Source organism: Cololabis saira, unplaced genomic scaffold (assembly GCF_033807715.1).
Source record: "Cololabis saira isolate AMF1-May2022 unplaced genomic scaffold, fColSai1.1 scf059, whole genome shotgun sequence".
Taxonomy (NCBI): domain Eukaryota; kingdom Metazoa; phylum Chordata; class Actinopteri; order Beloniformes; family Belonidae; genus Cololabis; species Cololabis saira.
The window spans coordinates 216,102-242,004 of NW_026906223.1; the positions used below are offsets into that span (position 1 = coordinate 216,102).

At 41.7% G+C, this 25,903-nt stretch overlaps 26 non-coding genes across 26 annotated transcripts; all 26 read left to right on the plus strand.

Annotated features, from left to right (window-relative positions):
- The first annotated feature begins 495 nt into the window (after window positions 1-495).
- On the plus strand, window positions 496-567 carry trnap-agg (transfer RNA proline (anticodon AGG)). Its single transcript has one exon. It is a non-coding gene; the product is annotated as a tRNA-Pro (tRNA).
- Window positions 568-1,404: 837 nt separating this feature from the next.
- Window positions 1,405-1,476, plus strand: trnap-agg (transfer RNA proline (anticodon AGG)). The gene has a single exon. It is a non-coding gene; the product is annotated as a tRNA-Pro (tRNA).
- Window positions 1,477-2,314: 838 nt separating this feature from the next.
- trnap-agg (transfer RNA proline (anticodon AGG)) lies at window positions 2,315-2,386 on the plus strand. The gene has a single exon. It is a non-coding gene; the product is annotated as a tRNA-Pro (tRNA).
- Window positions 2,387-3,224: 838 nt separating this feature from the next.
- trnap-agg (transfer RNA proline (anticodon AGG)) lies at window positions 3,225-3,296 on the plus strand. The gene has a single exon. It is a non-coding gene; the product is annotated as a tRNA-Pro (tRNA).
- Window positions 3,297-4,134: 838 nt separating this feature from the next.
- trnap-agg (transfer RNA proline (anticodon AGG)) lies at window positions 4,135-4,206 on the plus strand. Its single transcript has one exon. It is a non-coding gene; the product is annotated as a tRNA-Pro (tRNA).
- An 838-nt stretch (window positions 4,207-5,044) lies between these two features.
- trnap-cgg (transfer RNA proline (anticodon CGG)) lies at window positions 5,045-5,116 on the plus strand. The gene has a single exon. It is a non-coding gene; the product is annotated as a tRNA-Pro (tRNA).
- Window positions 5,117-5,954: 838 nt separating this feature from the next.
- trnap-agg (transfer RNA proline (anticodon AGG)) lies at window positions 5,955-6,026 on the plus strand. The gene has a single exon. It is a non-coding gene; the product is annotated as a tRNA-Pro (tRNA).
- Window positions 6,027-6,863: 837 nt separating this feature from the next.
- trnap-agg (transfer RNA proline (anticodon AGG)) lies at window positions 6,864-6,935 on the plus strand. Its single transcript has one exon. It is a non-coding gene; the product is annotated as a tRNA-Pro (tRNA).
- Window positions 6,936-7,772: 837 nt separating this feature from the next.
- On the plus strand, window positions 7,773-7,844 carry trnap-cgg (transfer RNA proline (anticodon CGG)). The gene has a single exon. It is a non-coding gene; the product is annotated as a tRNA-Pro (tRNA).
- Window positions 7,845-8,681: 837 nt separating this feature from the next.
- On the plus strand, window positions 8,682-8,753 carry trnap-cgg (transfer RNA proline (anticodon CGG)). The gene has a single exon. It is a non-coding gene; the product is annotated as a tRNA-Pro (tRNA).
- Window positions 8,754-9,590: 837 nt separating this feature from the next.
- Window positions 9,591-9,662, plus strand: trnap-agg (transfer RNA proline (anticodon AGG)). Its single transcript has one exon. It is a non-coding gene; the product is annotated as a tRNA-Pro (tRNA).
- An 838-nt stretch (window positions 9,663-10,500) lies between these two features.
- On the plus strand, window positions 10,501-10,572 carry trnap-cgg (transfer RNA proline (anticodon CGG)). Its single transcript has one exon. It is a non-coding gene; the product is annotated as a tRNA-Pro (tRNA).
- Window positions 10,573-11,409: 837 nt separating this feature from the next.
- trnap-agg (transfer RNA proline (anticodon AGG)) lies at window positions 11,410-11,481 on the plus strand. The gene has a single exon. It is a non-coding gene; the product is annotated as a tRNA-Pro (tRNA).
- An 838-nt stretch (window positions 11,482-12,319) lies between these two features.
- trnap-cgg (transfer RNA proline (anticodon CGG)) lies at window positions 12,320-12,391 on the plus strand. The gene has a single exon. It is a non-coding gene; the product is annotated as a tRNA-Pro (tRNA).
- An 838-nt stretch (window positions 12,392-13,229) lies between these two features.
- trnap-agg (transfer RNA proline (anticodon AGG)) lies at window positions 13,230-13,301 on the plus strand. The gene has a single exon. It is a non-coding gene; the product is annotated as a tRNA-Pro (tRNA).
- Window positions 13,302-14,139: 838 nt separating this feature from the next.
- trnap-agg (transfer RNA proline (anticodon AGG)) lies at window positions 14,140-14,211 on the plus strand. The gene has a single exon. It is a non-coding gene; the product is annotated as a tRNA-Pro (tRNA).
- Window positions 14,212-15,049: 838 nt separating this feature from the next.
- On the plus strand, window positions 15,050-15,121 carry trnap-agg (transfer RNA proline (anticodon AGG)). Its single transcript has one exon. It is a non-coding gene; the product is annotated as a tRNA-Pro (tRNA).
- An 837-nt stretch (window positions 15,122-15,958) lies between these two features.
- On the plus strand, window positions 15,959-16,030 carry trnap-agg (transfer RNA proline (anticodon AGG)). The gene has a single exon. It is a non-coding gene; the product is annotated as a tRNA-Pro (tRNA).
- Window positions 16,031-16,867: 837 nt separating this feature from the next.
- Window positions 16,868-16,939, plus strand: trnap-cgg (transfer RNA proline (anticodon CGG)). The gene has a single exon. It is a non-coding gene; the product is annotated as a tRNA-Pro (tRNA).
- Window positions 16,940-17,775: 836 nt separating this feature from the next.
- trnap-cgg (transfer RNA proline (anticodon CGG)) lies at window positions 17,776-17,847 on the plus strand. Its single transcript has one exon. It is a non-coding gene; the product is annotated as a tRNA-Pro (tRNA).
- A 2,654-nt stretch (window positions 17,848-20,501) lies between these two features.
- Window positions 20,502-20,573, plus strand: trnap-agg (transfer RNA proline (anticodon AGG)). The gene has a single exon. It is a non-coding gene; the product is annotated as a tRNA-Pro (tRNA).
- Window positions 20,574-21,410: 837 nt separating this feature from the next.
- On the plus strand, window positions 21,411-21,482 carry trnap-ugg (transfer RNA proline (anticodon UGG)). The gene has a single exon. It is a non-coding gene; the product is annotated as a tRNA-Pro (tRNA).
- Window positions 21,483-22,319: 837 nt separating this feature from the next.
- Window positions 22,320-22,391, plus strand: trnap-ugg (transfer RNA proline (anticodon UGG)). The gene has a single exon. It is a non-coding gene; the product is annotated as a tRNA-Pro (tRNA).
- An 854-nt stretch (window positions 22,392-23,245) lies between these two features.
- trnap-ugg (transfer RNA proline (anticodon UGG)) lies at window positions 23,246-23,317 on the plus strand. Its single transcript has one exon. It is a non-coding gene; the product is annotated as a tRNA-Pro (tRNA).
- An 836-nt stretch (window positions 23,318-24,153) lies between these two features.
- trnap-ugg (transfer RNA proline (anticodon UGG)) lies at window positions 24,154-24,225 on the plus strand. The gene has a single exon. It is a non-coding gene; the product is annotated as a tRNA-Pro (tRNA).
- Window positions 24,226-25,058: 833 nt separating this feature from the next.
- Window positions 25,059-25,130, plus strand: trnap-ugg (transfer RNA proline (anticodon UGG)). The gene has a single exon. It is a non-coding gene; the product is annotated as a tRNA-Pro (tRNA).
- Window positions 25,131-25,903: the final 773 nt, after the last annotated feature.

Below are 25,903 nucleotides of genomic sequence, written 5' to 3' on the forward strand. Positions count from 1 at the left end.
TAGCTGTTCGTAAGTGACCTCTCTAGACTGGCACAGAGGAACAATACCTGAAAGCTGAGACTTATTCAAAATGTCTGAAAGCCATACAATGTGCAACACTCTTAAAAAACCCTTTTGATAGAGTATCATCGCAACAAGTGGTGGAATTCAGCTGGTGTATGATGTCAGCCAGGTTCCTATGAGTATTTAGAGAGAATTGTGTCCAGGTTTTTCTCATTGGACACAGAGGTGGAATATACCCTGTATCTACCATTGAAACACTGACTGACTGTCTGATTTTCTCAACTTTGTCGCAGAAATTAGTGTACTCTGTAATGCACTCAGTCATCGAATTGATGTTGTTTCCATGGAGATCGTCCCAATCTAACAGTCTCACAGTCACACTTGCATGTCAACAGCCCTGCTTGAGCTTCTAAATGTTGATGATGATGTGACATGGGAATCTGTTTTTTTAATTTAGAAAACATTTTATGTGTTGCCAGTTATGAGATTTATGGCTCGTTGGTCTAGTAGTATGATTCTCGCTTAGGGTGCGAGAGGTCCCGGGTTCAATTCCCGGACGAGCCCCAGTGACTTATGTAAGTTGTAGTTTTCTCCTCCAAGTAGCAAAACTCATAGGACTTCAACCAGGCAAGTGCTGTGCCAGAAAGTCCCACCTAGTTCTTCAACCGGTCTATCAAGGTATTATGGTCAACCATGTCAAATGCAGCACTGTGAGACCACAATTGAAATGTTGCCACTATCGGTGTTGGAGCGGATGTCATTACGGACTTTAACTAGAACTGCCTGAGTGCTGCGATGTGAAGGAGAACATCAAAACAGTTATTTAATGTTAGGAGTTTGTACACACGTTGAAAAACAGCTTTTTCTATGATTTTACTAAGAAAGGGGAGGTTTTATACGGGCCTATAGCTGTTCGTAAGTGAACTCTCTAGACTGGCACAGAGGAACAATACCTGAAAGCTGAGACTAATTCAAAATGTCTGAAAGCCATACAATGTGCAACACTCTTAAAAAACCCTTTTGACAGAGTATCATCGCAACAAGTGGTGGAATTCAGCTGGTGTATGATGTCAGCCAGGGTCCTATGAGTATTTTGAGAGAATTGTGTCCAGGTTTTTCTAATTGGACACAGAGGTGGAATATACCCTGTATCTACCATTGAAACACTGACTGACTGTCTGATTTTCTCAACTTTGTCGCAGATATTAGTGTACTCTGTAATGCACTCAGTCATCGAATTGATGTTGTTTCCATGGAGATCGTCCCAATCTAACAGTCTCACAGTCACACTTGCATGTCAACAGCCCTGCTTGAGCTTCTAAATGTTGATGATGATGTGACATGGGAATCTGTTTTTTTAATTTAGAAAACATTTTATGTGTTGCCAGTTATGAGATTTATGGCTCGTTGGTCTAGTAGTATGATTCTCGCTTAGGGTGCGAGAGGTCCCGGGTTCAATTCCCGGACGAGCCCCAGTGACTTATGTAAGTTGTAGTTTTCTCCTCCAAGTAGCAAAACTCATAGGACTTCAACCAGGCAAGTGCTGTGCCAGAAAGTCCCACCTAGTTCTTCAACCGGTCTATCAAGGTATTATGGTCAACCATGTCAAATGCAGCACTGTGAGACCACGATTGAAATGTTGCCACTATCCGTGTTGGAGCGGATGTCATTACGGACTTTAACTAGAACTGCCTGAGTGCTGCGATGTGAAGGAGAACATCAAAACAGTTATTTAATGTTAGGAGTTTGTACACACGTTGAAAAACAGCTTTTTCTATGATTTTACTAAGAAAGGGGAGGTTTTATACGGGCCTATAGCTGTTCGTAAGTGACCTCTCTAGACTGGCACAGAGGAACAATACCTGAAAGCTGAGACTTATTCAAAATGTCTGAAAGCCATACAATGTGCAACACTCTTAAAAAACCCTTTTGACAGAGTATCATGGCAACAAGTGGTGGAATTCAGCTGGTGTATGATGTCAGCCAGGTTCCTATGAGTATTTAGAGAGAATTGTGTCCAGGTTTTTCTCAAGGAACACAGAGGTGGAATATACCCTGTATCTACCATTGAAACACTGACTGACTGTCTGATTTTCTCAACTTTGTCGCAGAAATTAGTGTACTCTGTAATGCACTCAGTCATCGAATTGATGTTGTTTCCATGGAGATCGTCCCAATCTAACAGTCTCACAGTCACACTTGCATGTCAACAGCCCTGCTTGAGCTTCTAAATGTTGATGATGATGTGACATGGGAATCTGTTTTTTTTAATTTAGAAAACATTTTATGTGTTGCCAGTTATGAGATTTATGGCTCGTTGGTCTAGTAGTATGATTCTCGCTTAGGGTGCGAGAGGTCCCGGGTTCAATTCCCGGACGAGCCCCAGTGACTTATGTAAGTTGTAGTTTTCTTCTCCAAGTAGCAAAACTCATAGGACTTCAACCAGGCTAGTGCTGTGCCAGAAAGTCCCACCTAGTTCTTCAACCGGTCTATCAAGGTATTATGGTCAACCATGTCAAATGCAGCACTGTGAGACCACGATTGAAATGTTGCCACTATCCGTGTTGGAGCGGATGTCATTACGGACTTTAACTAGAACTGCCTGAGTGCTGCGATGTGAAGGAGAACATCCAAACAGTTATTTAATGTTAGGAGTTTGTACACACGTTGAAAAACAGCTTTTTCTATGATTTTACTAAGAAAGGGGAGGTTTTATACGGGCCTATAGCTGTTCGTAAGTGACCTCTCTAGACTGGCACAGAGGAACAATACCTGAAAGCTGAGACTTATTCAAAATGTCTGAAAGCCATACAATGTGCAACACTCTTAAAAAACCCTTTTGACAGAGTATCATGGCAACAAGTGGTGGAATTCAGCTGGTGTATGATGTCAGCCAGGTTCCTATGAGTATTTAGAGAGAATTGTGTCCAGGTTTTTCTCAAGGAACACAGAGGTGGAATATACCCTGTATCTACCATTGAAACACTGACTGACTGTCTGATTTTCTCAACTTTGTCGCAGAAATTAGTGTACTCTGTAATGCACTCAGTCATCGAATTGATGTTGTTTCCATGGAGATCGTCCCAATCTAACAGTCTCACAGTCACACTTGCATGTCAACAGCCCTGCTTGAGCTTCTAAATGTTGATGATGATGTGACATGGGAATCTGTTTTTTTTAATTTAGAAAACATTTTATGTGTTGCCAGTTCTGAGATTTATGGCTCGTTGGTCTAGTAGTATGATTCTCGCTTAGGGTGCGAGAGGTCCCGGGTTCAATTCCCGGACGAGCCCCAGTGACTTATGTAAGTTGTAGTTTTCTCCTCCAAGTAGCAAAACTCATAGGACTTCAACCAGGCAAGTGCTGTGCCAGAAAGTCCCACCTAGTTCTTCAACCGGTCTATCAAGGTATTATGGTCAACCATGTCAAATGCAGCACTGTGAGACCACGATTGAAATGTTGCCACTATCCGTGTTGGAGCGGATGTCATTACGGACTTTAACTAGAACTGCCTGAGTGCTGCGATGTGAAGGAGAACATCAAAACAGTTATTTAATGTTAGGAGTTTGTACACACGTTGAAAAACAGCTTTTTCTATGATTTTACTAAGAAAGGGGAGGTTTTATACGGGCCTATAGCTGTTCGTAAGTGAACTCTCTAGACTGGCACAGAGGAACAATACCTGAAAGCTGAGACTAATTCAAAATGTCTGAAAGCCATACAATGTGCAACACTCTTAAAAAACCCTTTTGACAGAGTATCATCGCAACAAGTGGTGGAATTCAGCTGGTGTATGATGTCAGCCAGGGTCCTATGAGTATTTTGAGAGAATTGTGTCCAGGTTTTTCTCATTGGACACAGAGGTGGAATATACCCTGTATCTACCATTGAAACACTGACTGACTGTCTGATTTTCTCAACTTTGTCGCAGATATTAGTGTACTCTGTAATGCACTCAGTCATCGAATTGATGTTGTTTCCATGGAGATCGTCCCAATCTAACAGTCTCACAGTCACACTTGCATGTCAACAGCCCTGCTTGAGCTTCTAAATGTTGATGATGATGTGACATGGGAATCTGTTTTTTTTAATTTAGAAAACATTTTATGTGTTGCCAGTTATGAGATTTATGGCTCGTTGGTCTAGTAGTATGATTCTCGCTTAGGGTGCGAGAGGTCCCGGGTTCAATTCCCGGACGAGCCCCAGTGACTTATGTAAGTTGTAGTTTTCTCCTCCAAGTAGCAAAACTCATAGGACTTCAACCAGGCAAGTGCTGTGCCAGAAAGTCCCACCTAGTTCTTCAACCGGTCTATCAAGGTATTATGGTCAACCATGTCAAATGCAGCACTGTGAGACCACGATTGAAATGTTGCCACTATCCGTGTTGGAGCGGATGTCATTACGGACTTTAACTAGAACTGCCTGAGTGCTGCGATGTGAAGGAGAACATCAAAACAGTTATTTAATGTTAGGAGTTTGTACACACGTTGAAAAACAGCTTTTTCTATGATTTTACTAAGAAAGGGGAGGTTTTATACGGGCCTATAGCTGTTCGTAAGTGAACTCTCTAGACTGGCACAGAGGAACAATACCTGAAAGCTGAGACTAATTCAAAATGTCTGAAAGCCATACAATGTGCAACACTCTTAAAAAACCCTTTTGACAGAGTATCATCGCAACAAGTGGTGGAATTCAGCTGGTGTATGATGTCAGCCAGGGTCCTATGAGTATTTTGAGAGAATTGTGTCCAGGTTTTTCTCATTGGACACAGAGGTGGAATATACCCTGTATCTACCATTGAAACACTGACTGACTGTCTGATTTTCTCAACTTTGTCGCAGATATTAGTGTACTCTGTAATGCACTCAGTCATCGAATTGATGTTGTTTCCATGGAGATCGTCCCAATCTAACAGTCTCACAGTCACACTTGCATGTCAACAACCCTGCTTGAGCTTCTAAATGTTGATGATGATGTGACATGGGAATCTGTTTTTTTTAATTTAGAAAACATTTTATGTGTTGCCAGTTATGAGATTTATGGCTCGTTGGTCTAGTAGTATGATTCTCGCTTCGGGTGCGAGAGGTCCAGGGTTCAATTCCCGGACGAGCCCCAGTGACTTATGTAAGTTGTAGTTTTCTCTTCCAAGTAGCAAAACTCATAGGACTTCAACCAGGCAAGTGCTGTGCCAGAAAGTCCCACCTAGTTCTTCAACCGGTCTATCAAGGTGTTATGGTCAACCATGTCAAATGCAGCACTGTGAGACCACGATTGAAATGTTGCCACTATCCGTGTTGGAGCGGATGTCATTACGGACTTTAACTAGAACTGTCTGAGTGCTGCGATGTGAAGGACAACATCAAAACAGTTATTTAATGTTAGGAGTTTGTACACATGTTGAAAAACAGCTTTTTCTATGATTTTACTAAGAAAGGGGAGGTTTTATACGGGCCTATAGCTGTTCGTAAGTGACCTCTCTAGACTGGCACAGAGGAACAATACCTGAAAGCTGAGACTTATTCAAAATGTCTGAAAGCCATACAATGTGCAACACTCTTAAAAAACCCTTTTGACAGAGTATCATGGCAACAAGTGGTGGAATTCAGCTGGTGTATGATGTCAGCCAGGTTCCTATGAGTATTTAGAGAGAATTGTGTCCAGGTTTTTCTCATTGGACACAGAGGTGGAATATACCCTGTATCTACCATTGAAACACTGACTGACTGTCTGATTTTCTCAACTTTGTCGCAGATATTAGTGTACTCTGTAATGCAATCAGTCATCAAATTGATGTTGTTTCCATGGAGATCGTCCCAATCTAACAGTCTCACAGTCACACTTGCATGTCAACAGCCCTGCTTGAGCTTCTAAATGTTGATGATGATGTGACATGGGAATCTGTTTTTTTTAATTTAGAAAACATTTTATGTGTTGCCAGTTATGAGATTTATGGCTCGTTGGTCTAGTAGTATGATTCTCGCTTAGGGTGCGAGAGGTCCCGGGTTCAATTCCCGGACGAGCCCCAGTGACTTATGTAAGTTGTAGTTTTCTCCTCCAAGTAGCAAAACTCATAGGACTTCAACCAGGCAAGTGCTGTGCCAGAAAGTCCCACCTAGTTCTTCAACCGGTCTATCAAGGTATTATGGTCAACCATGTCAAATGCAGCACTGTGAGACCACGATTGAAATGTTGCCACTATCCGTGTTGGAGCGGATGTCATTACGGACTTTAACTAGAACTGCCTGAGTGCTGCGATGTGAAGGAGAACATCAAAACAGTTATTTAATGTTAGGAGTTTGTACACACGTTGAAAAACAGCTTTTTCTATGATTTTACTAAGAAAGGGGAGGTTTTATACGGGCCTATAGCTGTTCGTAAGTGACCTCTCTAGACTGGCACAGAGGAACAATACCTGAAAGCTGAGACTTATTCAAAATGTCTGAAAGCCATACAATGTGCAACACTCTTAAAAAACCCTTTTGACAGAGTATCATGGCAACAAGTGGTGGAATTCAGCTGGTGTATGATGTCAGCCAGGTTCCTATGAGTATTTAGAGAGAATTGTGTCCAGGTTTTTCTCAAGGAACACAGAGGTGGAATATACCCTGTATCTACCATTGAAACACTGACTGACTGTCTGATTTTCTTAACTTTGTCGCAGAAATTAGTGTACTCTGTAATGCACTCAGTCATCGAATTGATGTTGTTTCCATGGAGATCGTCCCAATCTAACAGTCTCACAGTCACACTTGCATGTCAACAGCCCTGCTTGAGCTTCTAAATGTTGATGATGATGTGACATGGGAATCTGTTTTTTTAATTTAGAAAACATTTTATGTGTTGCCAGTTATGAGATTTATGGCTCGTTGGTCTAGTAGTATGATTCTCGCTTAGGGTGCGAGAGGTCCCGGGTTCAATTCCCGGACGAGCCCCAGTGACTTATGTAAGTTGTAGTTTTCTCCTCCAAGTAGCAAAACTCATAGGACTTCAACCAGGCAAGTGCTGTGCCAGAAAGTCCCACCTAGTTCTTCAACCGGTCTATCAAGGTATTATGGTCAACCATGTCAAATGCAGCACTGTGAGACCACGATTGAAATGTTGCCACTATCCGTGTTGGAGCGGATGTCATTACGGACTTTAACTAGAGCTGTCTGAGTGTTGCGATGTGAAGGAGAACATCAAAACAGTCATTTAATGTTAGGAGTTTGTACACACGTTGAAAAACAGCTTTTTCTATGATTTTACTAAGAAAGGGGAGGTTTTATACGGGCCTATAGCTGTTCGTAAGTGACCTCTCTAGACTGGCACAGAGGAACAATACCTGAAAGCTGAGACTTATTCAAAATGTCTGAAAGCCATACAATGTGCAACACTCTTAAAAAACCCTTTTGACAGAGTATCATGGCAACAAGTGGTGGAATTCAGCTGGTGTATGATGTCAGCCAGGTTCCTATGAGTATTTAGAGAGAATTGTGTCCAGGTTTTTCTCAAGGAACACAGAGGTGGAATATACCCTGTATCTACCATTGAAACACTGACTGACTGTCTGATTTTCTCAACTTTGTCGCAGAAATTAGTGTACTCTGTAATGCACTCAGTCATCGAATTGATGTTGTTTCCATGGAGATCGTCCCAATCTAACAGTCTCACAGTCACACTTGCATGTCAACAGCCCTGCTTGAGCTTCTAAATGTTGATGAAGATGTGACATGGGAATCTGTTTTTTTAATTTAGAAAACATTTTATGTGTTGCCAGTTATGAGATTTATGGCTCGTTGGTCTAGTAGTATGATTCTCGCTTCGGGTGCGAGAGGTCCCGGGTTCAATTCCCGGACGAGCCCCAGTGACTTATGTAAGTTGTAGTTTTCTCCTCCAAGTAGCAAAACTCATAGGACTTCAACCAGGCAAGTGCTGTGCCAGAAAGTCCCACCTAGTTCTTCAACTGGTCTATCAAGGTATTATGGTCAACCATGTCAAATGCAGCACTGTGAGACCACGATTGAAATGTTGCCACTATCCGTGTTGGAGCGGATGTCATTACGGACTTTAACTAGAGCTGTCTGAGTGTTGCGATGTGAAGGAGAACATCAAAACAGTCATTTAATGTTAGGAGTTTGTACACACGTTGAAAAACAGCTTTTTCTATGATTTTACTAAGAAAGGGGAGGTTTTATACGGGCCTATAGCTGTTCGTAAGTGACCTCTCTAGACTGGCACAGAGGAACAATACCTGAAAGCTGAGACTAATTCAAAATGTCTGAAAGCCATACAATGTGCAACACTCTTAAAAAACCCTTTTGACAGAGTATCATCGCAACAAGTGGTGGAATTCAGCTGGTGTATGATGTCAGCCAGGGTCCTATGAGTATTTTGAGAGAATTGTGTCCAGGTTTTTCTCATTGGACACAGAGGTGGAATATACCCTGTATCTACCATTGAAACACTGACTGACTGTCTGATTTTCTCAACTTTGTCGCAGAAATTAGTGTACTCTGTAATGCACTCAGTCATCGAATTGATGTTGTTTCCATGGAGATCGTCCCAATCTAACAGTCTCACAGTCACACTTGCATGTCAACAGCCCTGCTTGAGCTTCTAAATGTTGATGATGATGTGACATGGGAATCTGTTTTTTTAATTTAGAAAACATTTTATGTGTTGCCAGTTATGAGATTTATGGCTCGTTGGTCTATTAGTATGATTCTCGCTTCGGGTGCGAGAGGTCCCGGGTTCAATTCCCGGACGAGCCCCAGTGACTTATGTAAGTTGTAGTTTTCTCCTCCAAGTAGCAAAACTCATAGGACTTCAACCAGGCAAGTGCTGTGCCAGAAAGTCCCACCTAGTTCTTCAACTGGTCTATCAAGGTATTATGGTCAACCATGTCAAATGCAGCACTGTGAGACCACGATTGAAATGTTGCCACTATCCGTGTTGGAGCGGATGTCATTACGGACTTTAACTAGAACTGTCTGAGTGCTGCGATGTGAAGGAGAACATCAAAACAGTTATTTAATGTTAGGAGTTTGTACACACGTTGAAAAACAGCTTTTTCTATGATTTTACTAAGAAAGGGGAGGTTTTATACGGGCCTATAGCTGTTCGTAAGTGACCTCTCTAGACTGGCACAGAGGAACAATACCTGAAAGCTGAGACTTATTCAAAATGTCTGAAAGCCATACAATGTGCAACACTCTTAAAAAACCCTTTTGACAGAGTATCATGGCAACAAGTGGTGGAATTCAGCTGGTGTATGATGTCAGCCAGGTTCCTATGAGTATTTAGAGAGAATTGTGTCCAGGTTTTTCTCATTGGACACAGAGGTGGAATATACCCTGTATCTACCATTGAAACACTGACTGACTGTCTGATTTTCTCAACTTTGTCGCAGAAATTAGTGTACTCTGTAATGCACTCAGTCATCGAATTGATGTTGTTTCCATGGAGATCGTCCCAATCTAACAGTCTCACAGTCACACTTGCATGTCAACAGCCCTGCTTGAGCTTCTAAATGTTGATGATGATGTGACATGGGAATCTGTTTTTTTAATTTAGAAAACATTTTATGTGTTGCCAGTTATGAGATTTATGGCTCGTTGGTCTAGTAGTATGATTCTCGCTTAGGGTGCGAGAGGTCCCGGGTTCAATTCCCGGACGAGCCCCAGTGACTTATGTAAGTTGTAGTTTTCTCCTCCAAGTAGCAAAACTCATAGGACTTCAACCAGGCAAGTGCTGTGCCAGAAAGTCCCACCTAGTTCTTCAACCGGTCTATCAAGGTATTATGGTCAACCATGTCAAATGCAGCACTGTGAGACCACGATTGAAATGTTGCCACTATCCGTGTTGGAGCGGATGTCATTACGGACTTTAACTAGAGCTGTCTTAGTGTTGCGATGTGAAGGAGAACATCAAAACAGTTATTTAATGTTAGGAGTTTGTACACACGATGAAAAACAGCTTTTTCTATGATTTTACTAAGAAAGGGGAGGTTTTATACGGGCCTATAGCTGTTCGTAAGTGACCTCTCTAGACTGGCACAGAGGAACAATACCTGAAAGCTGAGACTAATTCAAAATGTCTGAAAGCCATACAATGTGCAACACTCTTAAAAAACCCTTTTGACAGAGTATCATCGCAACAAGTGGTGGAATTCAGCTGGTGTATGATGTCAGCCAGGTTCCTATGAGTATTTAGAGAGAATTGTGTCCAGGTTTTTCTCAAGGAACACAGAGGTGGAATATACCCTGTATCTACCATTGAAACACTGACTGACTGTCTGATTTTCTCAACTTTGTCGCAGAAATTAGTGTACTCTGTAATGCACTCAGTCATCGAATTGATGTTGTTTCCATGGAGATCGTCCCAATCTAACAGTCTCACAGTCACACTTGCATGTCAACAGCCCTGCTTGAGCTTCTAAATGTTGATGATGATGTGACATGGGAATCTGTTTTTTTTAATTTAGAAAACATTTTATGTGTTGCCAGTTATGAGATTTATGGCTCGTTGGTCTAGTAGTATGATTCTCGCTTCGGGTGCGAGAGGTCCAGGGTTCAATTCCCGGACGAGCCCCAGTGACTTATGTAAGTTGTAGTTTTCTCTTCCAAGTAGCAAAACTCATAGGACTTCAACCAGGCAAGTGCTGTGCCAGAAAGTCCCACCTAGTTCTTCAACCGGTCTATCAAGGTGTTATGGTCAACCATGTCAAATGCAGCACTGTGAGACCACGATTGAAATGTTGCCACTATCCGTGTTGGAGCGGATGTCATTACGGACTTTAACTAGAACTGTCTGAGTGCTGCGATGTGAAGGACAACATCAAAACAGTTATTTAATGTTAGGAGTTTGTACACATGTTGAAAAACAGCTTTTTCTATGATTTTACTAAGAAAGGGGAGGTTTTATACGGGCCTATAGCTGTTCGTAAGTGACCTCTCTAATCTGGCACAGAGGAACAATACCTGAAAGCTGAGACTTATTCAAAATGTCTGAAAGCCATACAATGTGCAACACTCTTAAAAAACCCTTTTGACAGAGTATCATGGCAACAAGTGGTGGAATTCAGCTGGTGTATGATGTCAGCCAGGTTCCTATGAGTATTTAGAGAGAATTGTGTCCAGGTTTTTCTCATTGGACACAGAGGTGGAATATACCCTGTATCTACCATTGAAACACTGACTGACTGTCTGATTTTCTCAACTTTGTCGCAGAAATTAGTGTACTCTGTAATGCACTCAGTCATCGAATTGATGTTGTTTCCATGGAGATCGTCCCAATCTAACAGTCTCACAGTCACACTTGCATGTCAACAGCCCTGCTTGAGCTTCTAAATGTTGATGATGATGTGACATGGGAATCTGTTTTTTTAATTTAGAAAACATTTTATGTGTTGCAAGTTATGAGATTCATGGCTCGTTGGTCTAGTAGTATGATTCTCGCTTAGGGTGCGAGAGGTCCCGGGTTCAATTCCCGGACGAGCCCCAGTGACTTATGTAAGTTGTAGTTTTCTCCTCCAAGTAGCAAAACTCATAGGACTTCAACCAGGCAAGTGCTGTGCCAGAAAGTCCCACCTAGTTCTTCAACCGGTCTATCAAGGTATTATGGTCAACCATGTCAAATGCAGCACTGTGAGACCACGATTGAAATGTTGCCACTATCCGTGTTGGAGCGGATGTCATTACGGACTTTAACTAGAACTGCCTGAGTGCTGCGATGTGAAGGAGAACATCAAAACAGTTATTTAATGTTAGGAGTTTGTACACACGTTGAAAAACAGCTTTTTCTATGATTTTACTAAGAAAGGGGAGGTTTTATACGGGCCTATAGCTGTTCGTAAGTGAACTCTCTAGACTGGCACAGAGGAACAATACCTGAAAGCTGAGACTAATTCAAAATGTCTGAAAGCCATACAATGTGCAACACTCTTAAAAAACCCTTTTGACAGAGTATCATCGCAACAAGTGGTGGAATTCAGCTGGTGTATGATGTCAGCCAGGGTCCTATGAGTATTTTGAGAGAATTGTGTCCAGGTTTTTCTCATTGGACACAGAGGTGGAATATACCCTGTATCTACCATTGAAACACTGACTGACTGTCTGATTTTCTCAACTTTGTCGCAGATATTAGTGTACTCTGTAATGCACTCAGTCATCGAATTGATGTTGTTTCCATGGAGATCGTCCCAATCTAACAGTCTCACAGTCACACTTGCATGTCAACAACCCTGCTTGAGCTTCTAAATGTTGATGATGATGTGACATGGGAATCTGTTTTTTTTAATTTAGAAAACATTTTATGTGTTGCCAGTTATGAGATTTATGGCTCGTTGGTCTAGTAGTATGATTCTCGCTTCGGGTGCGAGAGGTCCAGGGTTCAATTCCCGGACGAGCCCCAGTGACTTATGTAAGTTGTAGTTTTCTCTTCCAAGTAGCAAAACTCATAGGACTTCAACCAGGCAAGTGCTGTGCCAGAAAGTCCCACCTAGTTCTTCAACCGGTCTATCAAGGTGTTATGGTCAACCATGTCAAATGCAGCACTGTGAGACCACGATTGAAATGTTGCCACTATCCGTGTTGGAGCGGATGTCATTACGGACTTTAACTAGAACTGTCTGAGTGCTGCGATGTGAAGGAGAACATCAAAACAGTTATTTAATGTTAGGAGTTTGTACACATGTTGAAAAACAGCTTTTTCTATGATTTTACTAAGAAAGGGGAGGTTTTATACGGGCCTATAGCTGTTCGTAAGTGACCTCTCTAATCTGGCACAGAGGAACAATACCTGAAAGCTGAGACTTATTCAAAATGTCTGAAAGCCATACAATGTGCAACACTCTTAAAAAACCCTTTTGACAGAGTATCATGGCAACAAGTGGTGGAATTCAGCTGGTGTATGATGTCAGCCAGGTTCCTATGAGTATTTAGAGAGAATTGTGTCCAGGTTTTTCTCATTGGACACAGAGGTGGAATATACCCTGTATCTACCATTGAAACACTGACTGACTGTCTGATTTTCTCAACTTTGTCGCAGAAATTAGTGTACTCTGTAATGCACTCAGTCATCGAATTGATGTTGTTTCCATGGAGATCGTCCCAATCTAACAGTCTCACAGTCACACTTGCATGTCAACAGCCCTGCTTGAGCTTCTAAATGTTGATGATGATGTGACATGGGAATCTGTTTTTTTTAATTTAGAAAACATTTTATGTGTTGCCAGTTATGAGATTTATGGCTCGTTGGTCTAGTAGTATGATTCTCGCTTAGGGTGCGAGAGGTCCCGGGTTCAATTCCCGGACGAGCCCCAGTGACTTATGTAAGTTGTAGTTTTCTCCTCCAAGTAGCAAAACTCATAGGACTTCAACCAGGCAAGTGCTGTGCCAGAAAGTCCCACCTAGTTCTTCAACCGGTCTATCAAGGTATTATGGTCAACCATGTCAAATGCAGCACTGTGAGACCACGATTGAAATGTTGCCACTATCCGTGTTGGAGCGGATGTCATTACGGACTTTAACTAGAACTGTCTGAGTGCTGCGATGTGAAGGAGAACATCAAAACAGTTATTTAATGTTAGGAGTTTGTACACACGTTGAAAAACAGCTTTTTCTATGATTTTACTAAGAAAGGGGAGGTTTTATACGGGCCTATAGCTGTTCGTAAGTGACCTCTCTAGACTGGCACAGAGGAACAATACCTGAAAGCTGAGACTTATTCAAAATGTCTGAAAGCCATACAATGTGCAACACTCTTAAAAAACCCTTTTGACAGAGTATCATGGCAACAAGTGGTGGAATTCAGCTGGTGTATGATGTCAGCCAGGTTCCTATGAGTATTTAGAGAGAATTGTGTCCAGGTTTTTCTCAAGGAACACAGAGGTGGAATATACCCTGTATCTACCATTGAAACACTGACTGACTGTCTGATTTTCTCAACTTTGTCGCAGAAATTAGTGTACTCTGTAATGCACTCAGTCATCGAATTGATGTTGTTTCCATGGAGATCGTCCCAATCTAACAGTCTCACAGTCACACTTGCATGTCAACAGCCCTGCTTGAGCTTCTAAATGTTGATGATGATGTGACATGGGAATCTGTTTTTTTTAATTTAGAAAACATTTTATGTGTTGCCAGTTCTGAGATTTATGGCTCGTTGGTCTAGTAGTATGATTCTCGCTTAGGGTGCGAGAGGTCCCGGGTTCAATTCCCGGACGAGCCCCAGTGACTTATGTAAGTTGTAGTTTTCTCCTCCAAGTAGCAAAACTCATAGGACTTCAACCAGGCAAGTGCTGTGCCAGAAAGTCCCACCTAGTTCTTCAACCGGTCTATCAAGGTGTTATGGTCAACCATGTCAAATGCAGCACTGTGAGACCACGATTGAAATGTTGCCACTATCCGTGTTGGAGCGGATGTCATTACGGACTTTAACTAGAACTGTCTGAGTGCTGCGATGTGAAGGAGAACATCAAAACAGTTATTTAATGTTAGGAGTTTGTACACACGTTGAAAAACAGCTTTTTCTATGATTTTACTAAGAAAGGGGAGGTTTTATACGGGCCTATAGCTGTTCGTAAGTGACCTCTCTAGACTGGCACAGAGGAACAATACCTGAAAGCTGAGACTTATTCAAAATGTCTGAAAGCCATACAATGTGCAACACTCTTAAAAAACCCTTTTGACAGAGTATCATGGCAACAAGTGGTGGAATTCAGCTGGTGTATGATGTCAGCCAGGTTCCTATGAGTATTTAGAGAGAATTGTGTCCAGGTTTTTCTCATTGGACACAGAGGTGGAATATACCCTGTATCTACCATTGAAACACTGACTGACTGTCTGATTTTCTCAACTTTGTCGCAGAAATTAGTGTACTCTGTAATGCACTCAGTCATCGAATTGATGTTGTTTCCATGGGGATCGTCCCAATCTAACAGTCTCACAGTCACACTTGCATGTCAACAGCCCTGCTTGAGCTTCTAAATGTTGATGATGATGTGACATGGGAATCTGTTTTTTTTAATTTAGAAAACATTTTATGTGTTGCCAGTTCTGAGATTTATGGCTCGTTGGTCTAGTAGTATGATTCTCGCTTAGGGTGCGAGAGGTCCCGGGTTCAATTCCCGGACGAGCCCCAGTGACTTATGTAAGTTGTAGTTTTCTCCTCCAAGTAGCAAAACTCATAGGACTTCAACCAGGCAAGTGCTGTGCCAGAAAGTCCCACCTAGTTCTTCAACCGGTCTATCAAGGTGTTATGGTCAACCATGTCAAATGCAGCACTGTGAGACCACGATTGAAATGTTGCCACTATCCGTGTTGGAGCGGATGTCATTACGGACTTTAACTAGAACTGTCTGAGTGCTGCGATGTGAAGGAGAACATCAAAACAGTTATTTAATGTTAGGAGTTTGTACACACGTTGAAAAACAGCTTTTTCTATGATTTTACTAAGAAAGGGGAGGTTTTATACGGGCCTATAGCTGTTCGTAAGTGACCTCTCTAGACTGGCACAGAGGAACAATACCTGAAAGCTGAGACTTATTCAAAATGTCTGAAAGCCATACAATGTGCAACACTCTTAAAAAACCCTTTTGACAGAGTATCATGGCAACAAGTGGTGGAATTCAGCTGGTGTATGATGTCAGCCAGGTTCCTATGAGTATTTAGAGAGAATTGTGTCCAGGTTTTTCTCATTGGACACAGAGGTGGAATATACCCTGTATCTACCATTGAAACACTGACTGACTGTCTGATTTTCTCAACTTTGTCGCAGAAATTAGTGTACTCTGTAATGCACTCAGTCATCGAATCGATGTTGTTTCCATGGAGATCGTCCCAATCTAACAGTCTCACAGTCACACTTGCATGTCAACAGCCCTGCTTGAGCTTCTAAATGTTGATGATGATGTGACATGGGAATCTGTTTTTTTAATTTAGAAAACATTTTATGTGTTGCCAGTTATGAGATTTATGGCTCGTTGGTCTAGTAGTATGATTCTCGCTTAGGGTGCGAGAGGTCCCGGGTTCAATTCCCGGACGAGCCCCAGTGACTTATGTAAGTTGTAGTTTTCTCCTCCAAGTAGCAAAACTCATAGGACTTCAACCAGGCAAGTGCTGTGCCAGAAAGTCCTACCTAGTTCTTCAACCGGTCTATCAAGGTATTATGGTCAACCATGTCAAATGCAGCACTGTGAGACCACGATTGAAATGTTGCCACTATCCGTGTTGGAGCGGATGTCATTACGGACTTTAACTAGAACTGCCTGAGTGCTGCGATGTGAAGGAGAACATCAAAACAGTTATTTAATGTTAGGAGTTTGTACACATGTTGAAAAACAGCTTTTTCTATGATTTTACTAAGAAAGGGGAGGTTTTATACGGGCCTATAGCTGTTCGTAAGTGACCTCTCTAGACTGGCACAGAGGAACAATACCTGAAAGCTGAGACTTATTCAAAATGTCTGAAAGCCATACAATGTGCAACACTCTTAAAAAACCCTTTTGACAGAGTATCATGGCAACAAGTGGTGGAATTCAGCTGGTGTATGATGTCAGCCAGGTTCCTATGAGTATTTTGAGAGAATTGTGTCCAGGTTTTTCTCATTGGACACAGAGGTGGAATATACCCTGTATCTACCATTGAAACACTGACTGACTGTCTGATTTTCTCAACTTTGTCGCAGATATTAGTGTACTCTGTAATGCAATCAGTCATCGAATTGATGTTGTTTCCATGGAGATCGTCCCAATCTAACAGTCTCACAGTCACACTTGCATGTCAACAGCCCTGTTTGAGCTTCTAAATGTTGATGATGATGTGACATGGGAATCTGTTTTTTTAATTTAGAAAACATTTTATGTGTTGCCAGTTATGAGATTTATGGCTCGTTGGTCTAGTAGTATGATTCTCGCTTCGGGTGCGAGAGGTCCCGGGTTCAATTCCCGGACGAGCCCCAGTGACTTATGTAAGTTGTAGTTTTCTTCTCCAAGTAGCAAAACTCATAGGACTTCAACCAGGCAAGTGCTGTGCCAGAAAGTCCCACCTAGTTCTTCAACCGGTCTATCAAGGTATTATGGTCAACCATGTCAAATGCAGCACTGTGAGACCACGATTGAAATGTTGCCACTATCCGTGTTGGAGCGGATGTCATTACGGACTTTAACTAGAGCTGTCTGAGTGTTGCGATGTGAAGGAGAACATCAAAACAGTTATTTAATGTTAGGAGTTTGTACACACGTTGAAAACAGCTTTTTCTATGATTTTACTAAGAAAGGGGAGGTTTTATACGGGCCTATAGCTGTTCGTAAGTGACCTCTCTAGACTGGCACAGAGGAACAATACCTGAAAGCTGAGACTAATTCAAAATGTCTGAAAGCCATACAATGTGCAACACTCTTAAAAAACCCTTTTGACAGAGTATCATCGCAACAAGTGGTGGAATTCAGCTGGTGTATGATGTCAGCCAGGGTCCTATGAGTATTTTGAGAGAATTGTGTCCAGGTTTTTCTCATTGGACACAGAGGTGGAATATACCCTGTATCTACCATTGAAACACTGACTGACTGTCTGATTTTCTCAACTTTGTCGCAGAAATTAGTGTACTCTGTAATGCAATCAGTCATCGAATTGATGTTGTTTCCATGGAGATCGTCCCAATCTAACAGTCTCACAGTCACACTTGCATGTCAACGGCCCTGCTTGAGCTTCTAAATGTTGATGATGATGTGACATGGGAATCTGTTTTTTTAATTTAGAAAACATTTTATGTGTTGCCAGTTATGAGATTTATGGCTCGTTGGTCTAGTAGTATGATTCTCGCTTCGGGTGCGAGAGGTCCCGGGTTCAATTCCCGGACGAGCCCCAGTGACTTATGTAAGTTGTAGTTTTCTCCTCCAAGTAGCAAAACTCATAGGACTTCAACCAGGCAAGTGCTGTGCCAGAAAGTCCCACCTAGTTCTTCAACCGGTCTATCAAGGTATTATGGTCAACCATGTCAAATGCAGCACTGTGAGACCACGATTGAAATGTTGCCACTATCCGTGTTGGAGCGGATGTCATTACGGACTTTAACTAGAACTGCCTGAGTGCTGCGATGTGAAGGAGAACATCAAAACAGTTATTTAATGTTAGGAGTTTGTACACACGTTGAAAAACAGCTTTTTCTATGATTTTACTAAGAAAGGGGAGGTTTTATACGGGCCTATAGCTGTTCGTAAGTGACCTCTAGACTGGCACAGAGGAACAATACCTGAAAGCTGAGACTAATTCAAAATGTCTGAAAGCCATACAATGTGCAACACTCTTAAAAAACCCTTTTGACAGAGTATCATCGCAACAAGTGGTGGAATTCAGCTGGTGTATGATGTCAGCCAGGGTCCTATGAGTATTTTGAGAGAATTGTGTCCAGGTTTTTCTCATTGGACACAGAGGTGGAATATACCCTGTATCTACCATTGAAACACTGACTGACTGTCTGATTTTCTCAACTTTGTCGCAGATATTAGTGTACTCTGTAATGCACTCAGTCATCGAATTGATGTTGTTTCCATGGAGATCGTCCCAATCTAACAGTCTCACAGTCACACTTGCATGTCAACAACCCTGCTTGAGCTTCTAAATGTTGATGATGATGTGACATGGGAATCTGTTTTTTTTAATTTAGAAAACATTTTATGTGTTGCCAGTTATGAGATTTATGGCTCGTTGGTCTAGTAGTATGATTCTCGCTTCGGGTGAGAGAGGTCCAGGGTTCAATTCCCGGACGAGCCCCAGTGACTTATGTAAGTTGTAGTTTTCTCTTCCAAGTAGCAAAACTCATAGGACTTCAACCAGGCAAGTGCTGTGCCAGAAAGTCCCACCTAGTTCTTCAACCGGTCTATCAAGGTGTTATGGTCAACCATGTCAAATGCAGCACTGTGAGACCACGATTGAAATGTTGCCACTATCCGTGTTGGAGCGGATGTCATTACGGACTTTAACTAGAACTGTCTGAGTGCTGCGATGTGAAGGAGAACATCAAAACAGTTATTTAATGTTAGGAGTTTGTACACATGTTGAAAAACAGCTTTTTCTATGATTTTACTAAGAAAGGGGAGGTTTTATACGGGCCTATAGCTGTTCGTAAGTGACCTCTCTAATCTGGCACAGAGGAACAATACCTGAAAGCTGAGACTTATTCAAAATGTCTGAAAGCCATACAATGTGCAACACTCTTAAAAAACCCTTTTGACAGAGTATCATGGCAACAAGTGGTGGAATTCAGCTGGTGTATGATGTCAGCCAGGTTCCTATGAGTATTTAGAGAGAATTGTGTCCAGGTTTTTCTCATTGGACACAGAGGTGGAATATACCCTGTATCTACCATTGAAACACTGACTGACTGTCTGATTTTCTCAACTTTGTCGCAGAAATTAGTGTACTCTGTAATGCACTCAGTCATCGAATTGATGTTGTTTCCATGGAGATCGTCCCAATCTAACAGTCTCACAGTCACACTTGCATGTCAACAGCCCTGCTTGAGCTTCTAAATGTTGATGATGATGTGACATGGGAATCTGTTTTTTTAATTTAGAAAACATTTTATGTGTTGCCAGTTATGAGATTTATGGCTCGTTGGTCTAGTAGTATGATTCTAGCTTAGGGTGCGAGAGGTCCCGGGTTCAATTCCCGGACGAGCCCCAGTGACTTATGTAAGTTGTAGTTTTCTCCTCCAAGTAGCAAAACTCATAGGACTTCAACCAGGCAAGTGCTGTGCCAGAAAGTCCCACCTAGTTCTTCAACCGGTCTATCAAGGTATTATGGTCAACCATGTCAAATGCAGCACTGTGAGACCACGATTGAAATGTTGCCACTATCCGTGTTGGAGCGGATGTCATTACGGACTTTAACTAGAACTGCCTGAGTGCTGCGATGTGAAGGAGAACATCAAAACAGTTATTTAATGCTAGGAGTTTGTACACACGTTGAAAAACAGCTTTTTCTATGATTTTACTAAGAAAGGGGAGGTTTTATACGGGCCTTTAGCTGTTCGTAAGTGACCTCTCTAGACTGGCACAGAGGAACAATACCTGAAAGCTGAGACTAATTCAAAATGTCTGAAAGCCATACAATGTGCAACACTCTTAAAAAACCCTTTTGACAGAGTATCATGGCAACAAGTGGTGGAATTCAGCTGGTGTATGATGTCAGCCAGGGTCCTATGAGTATTTTGAGAGAATTGTGTCCAGGTTTTTCTCATTGGACACAGAGGTGGAATATACCCTGTATCTACCATTGAAACACTGACTGACTGTCTGATTTTCTCAACTTTGTCGCAGATATTAGTGTACTCTGTAATGCACTCAGTCATCGAATTGATGTTGTTTCCATGGAGATCGTCCCAATCTAACAGTCTCACAGTCACACTTGCATGTCAACAGCCCTGCTTGAGCTTCTAAATGTTGATGATGATGTGACATGGGAATCTGTTTTTTTAATTTAGAAAACATTTTATGTGTTGCCAGTTATGAGATTTATGGCTCGTTGGTCTAGTAGTATGATTCTCGCTTAGGGTGCGAGAGGTCCCGGGTTCAATTCCCGGACGAGCCCCAGTGACTTATGTAAGTTGTAGTTTTCTCCTCCAAGTAGCAAAACTCATAGGACTTCAACCAGGCAAGTGCTGTGCCAGAAAGTCCCACCTAGTTCTTCAACCGGTCTATCAAGGTATTATGGTCAACCATGTCAAATGCAGCACTGTGAGACCACGATTGAAATGTTGCCACTATCCGTGTTGGAGCGGATGTCATTACGGACTTTAACTAGAGCTGTCTTAGTGTTGCGATGTGAAGGAGAACATCAAAACAGTTATTTAATGTTAGGAGTTTGTACACACGTTGAAAAACAGCTTTTTCTATGATTTTACTAAGAAAGGGGAGGTTTTATACGGGCCTATAGCTGTTCGTAAGTGACCTCTCTAGACTGGCACAGAGGAACAATACCTGAAAGCTGAGACTAATTCAAAATGTCTGAAAGCCATACAATGTGCAACACTCTTAAAAAACCCTTTTGACAGAGTATCATCGCAACAAGTGGTGGAATTCAGCTGGTGTATGATGTCAGCCAGGGTCCTATGAGTATTTTGAGAGAATTGTGTCCAGGTTTTTCTCATTGGACACAGAGGTGGAATATACCCTGTATCTACCATTGAAACACTGACTGACTGTCTGATTTTCTCAACTTTGTCGCAGAAATTAGTGTACTCTGTAATGCACTCAGTCATCGAATTGATGTTGTTTCCATGGAGATCGTCCCAATCTAACAGTCTCAAAGTCACACTCACATGTCAACAGCCCTGCTTGAGCTTCTAAATGTTGATGATGATGTGACATGGGAACCCTGTTTTTTAATTTAGAAAACATTTTATGTGTTGCCAGTTATGAGTTTTATGGCTCGTTGGTCTAGTAGTATGATTCTCGCTTTGGGTGCGAGAGGTCCCGGGTGCAATTCCCGGACGAGCCCTAGTGACTTATGTAAGTTGTAGTTTTCTCCTCCAAGTAGCAAAACTCATAGGACTTCAACCAGGCAAGTGCTGTGCCAGAAAGTCCCACCTAGTTCTTCAACCGGTCTATCAAGGTATTATGGTCAACCATGTCAAAAGCAGCACTGTGAGACCACGATTGAAATGTTGCCACTAGCCGTATTGGAGCGCATGTTATTATGGACTTTAACTAGAACTTTCTCAGTGCTGCGATGTGAAGGAGAACATCGAAACAGTTATTTAATGTTAGGAGCTTGTACACACGTTGAAAAACAGCTTTTTCTATGATTTTACTAAGAAAGGCAGGTTTTATACGGGCCTATAGCTGTTTATAAGTGACCTCTCTAGACTGGCACAGAGGAACAATACCTGAAAGCTGAGACTTGTTCAAAATGTCTGAAAGCCATACAATGTGCAACACTCTTAAAAAACCCTGTTGCCAGAGTATCATGGCAGCAAGTGGTGGAATTCAGCTGGTGTATGATGTCAGCCAGGTTGCTATGAGTAATTAGAGATAATTGTGTGAAGGTTTCTCTCATTGGACACAGAGGTGGAATATATCCTGTGTTTACCATTGAAACACTGACTGACTGTCTGATTTTCTCAACTTTGTTGCAGAAATTAGTGTACTCTGTAATGCACTCAGTCATCGAATTGATGTTGTTTCCATGGAGATCGTCCCAATCTAACAGTCTCACAGTCACACTCACATGTCAACAGCCCTGCTTGAGCTTCTAAATGTTGATGATGATGTGACATGGGAACCCTGTTTTTTTAATTTAGAAAACATTTTATGTGTTGCCAGTTATGAGTTTTATGGCTCGTTGGTCTAGTAGTATGATTCTCGCTTTGGGTGCGAGAGGTCCCGGGTTCAATTCCCGGACGAGCCCCAGTGACTTATGTAAGTTGTAGTTTTCTCCTCCAGGTAGCAAAACTCACAGGACTTCAACCAGGCAAGTGCTGTGCCAGAAAGTCCCAACCAGTTCTTCAACCGGTCTATCAAGGTATTATGGTCAACCATGTCAAATGCAGCACTGTGAGACCACAATTGAATGTTGCCAATATCCGTATTGGAGCGGATGTCTTTATGGACGTTAACTAGAACTGTCTCAATGCTGGAATGTGGAAACTTGACTGGAGAACATAAAAACAGTTCCTTAATGTTAGGAGTTTGTACACACGTTGAAAAACAGATTATTCTATGATTTTACGAAGAAAGGGGAGGTTTTATACGGGCCTATAGCTGTTCATAAGTGACCTCTCTAGACTGGCGCAGAGGAGTAATACCTGAAAGCTGAGACTTATTCAAAATATCTGAAAGCCCTGAGGCCATACAATGTGCAACACTCTTAAAAACCTTGTTGCCAGCGTATCAAGGCAGCAAGTGGTGGAATTCAGGTGGTGTATGGTGTCAGCCAGGTTCCTTTGAGTAATTAGAGAGAATTGTGTCCAGGTTTCTCTCATTGGACACATAGGTGGAATATATATCCTGAGTCTACCATTGAAACACTGACTGACTGTCTGATTTTCTCAACTTTGTTGCAGAAATTATTGTACTCTGTAATGCACTCAGTCATCGAATTGATGTTGTTTCCATGGAGATCGTCCCAATCTAACAGTCTCACAGTCACACTCACATGTCAACAGCCCTGCTTGAGCTTCTAAATGTTGATGATGATGTGACATGGGAACCCTGTTTTTTAATTTAGAAAACATTTTATGTGTTGCCAGTTATGAGTTTTATGGCTCGTTGGTCTAGTAGTATGATTCTCGCTTTGGGTGCGAGAGGTCCCGGGTTCAATTCCCGGACGAGCCCCAGTGACTTATGTAAGTTGTAGTTTTCTCCTCCAAGTAGCAAAACTCATAGGACTTCAACCAGGCAAGTGCTGTGCCAGAAAGTCCCACCTAGTTCTTCAACCGGTCTATCAAGGTATTATGGTCAACCATGTCAAATGCAGCACTGTGAGACCACAATTGAAATGTTGCCACTAGCCGTATTGGAGTACATGTCATTACGGACTTTAACTAGAACTGTCTCAGTGCTGCGATGTGAAGGAGAACATCGAAACAGTTATTTAATGTTAGGAGCTTTTACACACGTTGAAAAAAAGTTTTTTCTACGATTTTACTAAGAAAGGCAGGTTTTATACAGGCCTATAACTGTTCATAAGTGCCCTCTCTAGACTGACACAGTGGAACAATACCTGAAAGCTGAGACTTATTCAAAATGTCTGAAAGCCATACAATGTGCAACACTCTTAAAAAACCCTGTTGCCAGAGTATCATGGCAGCAAGTGGTGGAATTCAGCTGGTGTATGATGTCAGCCAGGTTGCTATGAGTAATTAGAGATAATTGTGTCAAGGTTTCTCTCATTGGACACAGAGGTGGAATATATCCTGTGTTTACCATTGAAACACTGACTGACTGTCTGATTTTCTCAACTTTGTTGCAGAAATTAGTGTACTCTGTAATGCACTCAGTCATCGAATTGATGTTGTTTCCATGGAGATCGTCCCAATCTAACAGTCTCACAGTCACACTCACATGTCAACAGCCCTGCTTGAGCTTCTAAATGTTGATGATGATGTGACATGGGAACCCTGTTTTTTAATTTAGAAAACATTTTATGTGTTGCCAGTTATGAGTTTTATGGCTCGTTGGTCTAGTAGTATGATTCTCGCTTTGGGTGCGAGAGGTCCCGGGTTCAATTCCCGGACGAGCCCCAGTGACTTATGTAAGTTGTAGTTTTCTCCTCCAAGTAGCAAAACTCATAGGACTTCAACCAGGCAAGTGCTGTGCCAGAAAGTCCCACCTAGTTCTTCAACCGGTCTATCAAGGTATTATGGTCAACCATGTCAAAAGCAGCACTGTGAGACCACGATTGAAATGTTGCCACTAGCCGTATTGGAGCGCATGTCATTACGGACTTTAACTAGAACTTTCTCAGTGCTGCGATGTGAAGGAGAACATCGAAACAGTTATTTAATGTTAGGAGCTTGTACACACGTTGAAAAACAGCTTTTTCTATGATTTTACTAGGAAAGGCAGGTTTTATACGGGCCTATAGCTGTTCATAAGTGACCTCTCTAGACTGGCACAGAGGAACAATACCTGAAAGCTGAGACTTGTTCAAAATGTCTGAAAGCCATACAATGTGCAACACTCTTAAAAAACCCTGTTGCCAGAGTATCATGGCAGCAAGTGGTGGAATTCAGCTGGTGTATGATGTCAGCCAGGTTGCTATGAGTAATTAGAGATAATTGTGTCCAGGTTTCTCTCATTGGACACAGAGGTGGAATATATCCTGTGTTTACCATTGAAACACTGATTGACTGTCTGATTTTCTCAACTTTGTTGCAAAAATTAGTGTACTCTGTAATGCACTCAGTCATGGAATTGATGTTGTTTCCATGGAGATCGTCCCAATCTAACAGTCTCACAGTCACACTCACATGTCAACAGCCCTGCTTGAGCTTCTAAATGTTGATGATGTGACATGGGAACCTGGTTTTTTAATTTAGAAAACATTTTATGTGTTGCCAGTTATGAGTTTTATGGCTCGTTAGTCTAGTAGTATGATTCTCGCTTTGGGTGCGAGAGGTCCCGGGTTCAATTCCCGGACGAGCCCCAGTGACTTATGTAAGTTGTAGTTTTCTCCTGCAAGTAGCAAAACTCATAGGACTTCAACCAGGCAAGTGCTGTGCCAGAAAGTCCCACCTAGTTCTTCAATCGGTCTATCAAGGTATTATGGTCAACCATGTCAAATGAAGCACTGTGAGACCACGATTGAAATGTTGCCACTATCCGTGTTGGAGCGGATGTCATTATGGACTTTAACTAGAACTGTCTCAGTGCTGCGATGTGAAGGAGAACATCAAAACAGTTATTTAATGTTAGGAGTTTGTACACCCGTTGAAAAACAGCTTTTTCTACGATTTTACTAAGAAAGGGGAGGTTTTATATGGGCCTATAGCTGTTCATAAATTACCTCTCTAGACTGGCACAGAGGAACAATACCTGAAAGCTGAGACTTATTCAAAATGTCTGAAAGCCCTGAGGCTGATTATGGCTTACAGGTTAAGAGTCCCAGAATATTCTAATTTTTTGTAATAGGATATTTGAGTTTTCTTAAGCTGTAAACCATGATCAGCAATATTAAAATAATATAAGGCTTGCAATATTTCAGTTGATTTGTAATGAATGCAGAATGTATGACATTTTTGTTTTTGTAATTGCATTACAGAAAATCCCAATACTTTAATTTTCTGAGACAGTCCTGTATGTTATATGTTTTTTTTACAGTCTATGGTATTTTACAGTTCTAATAAAAAGTGGAAGTGATCCCAAAAATACAGCTTTACTGTGTGTTAATTATATTATATATAAACTTTCACACATTTC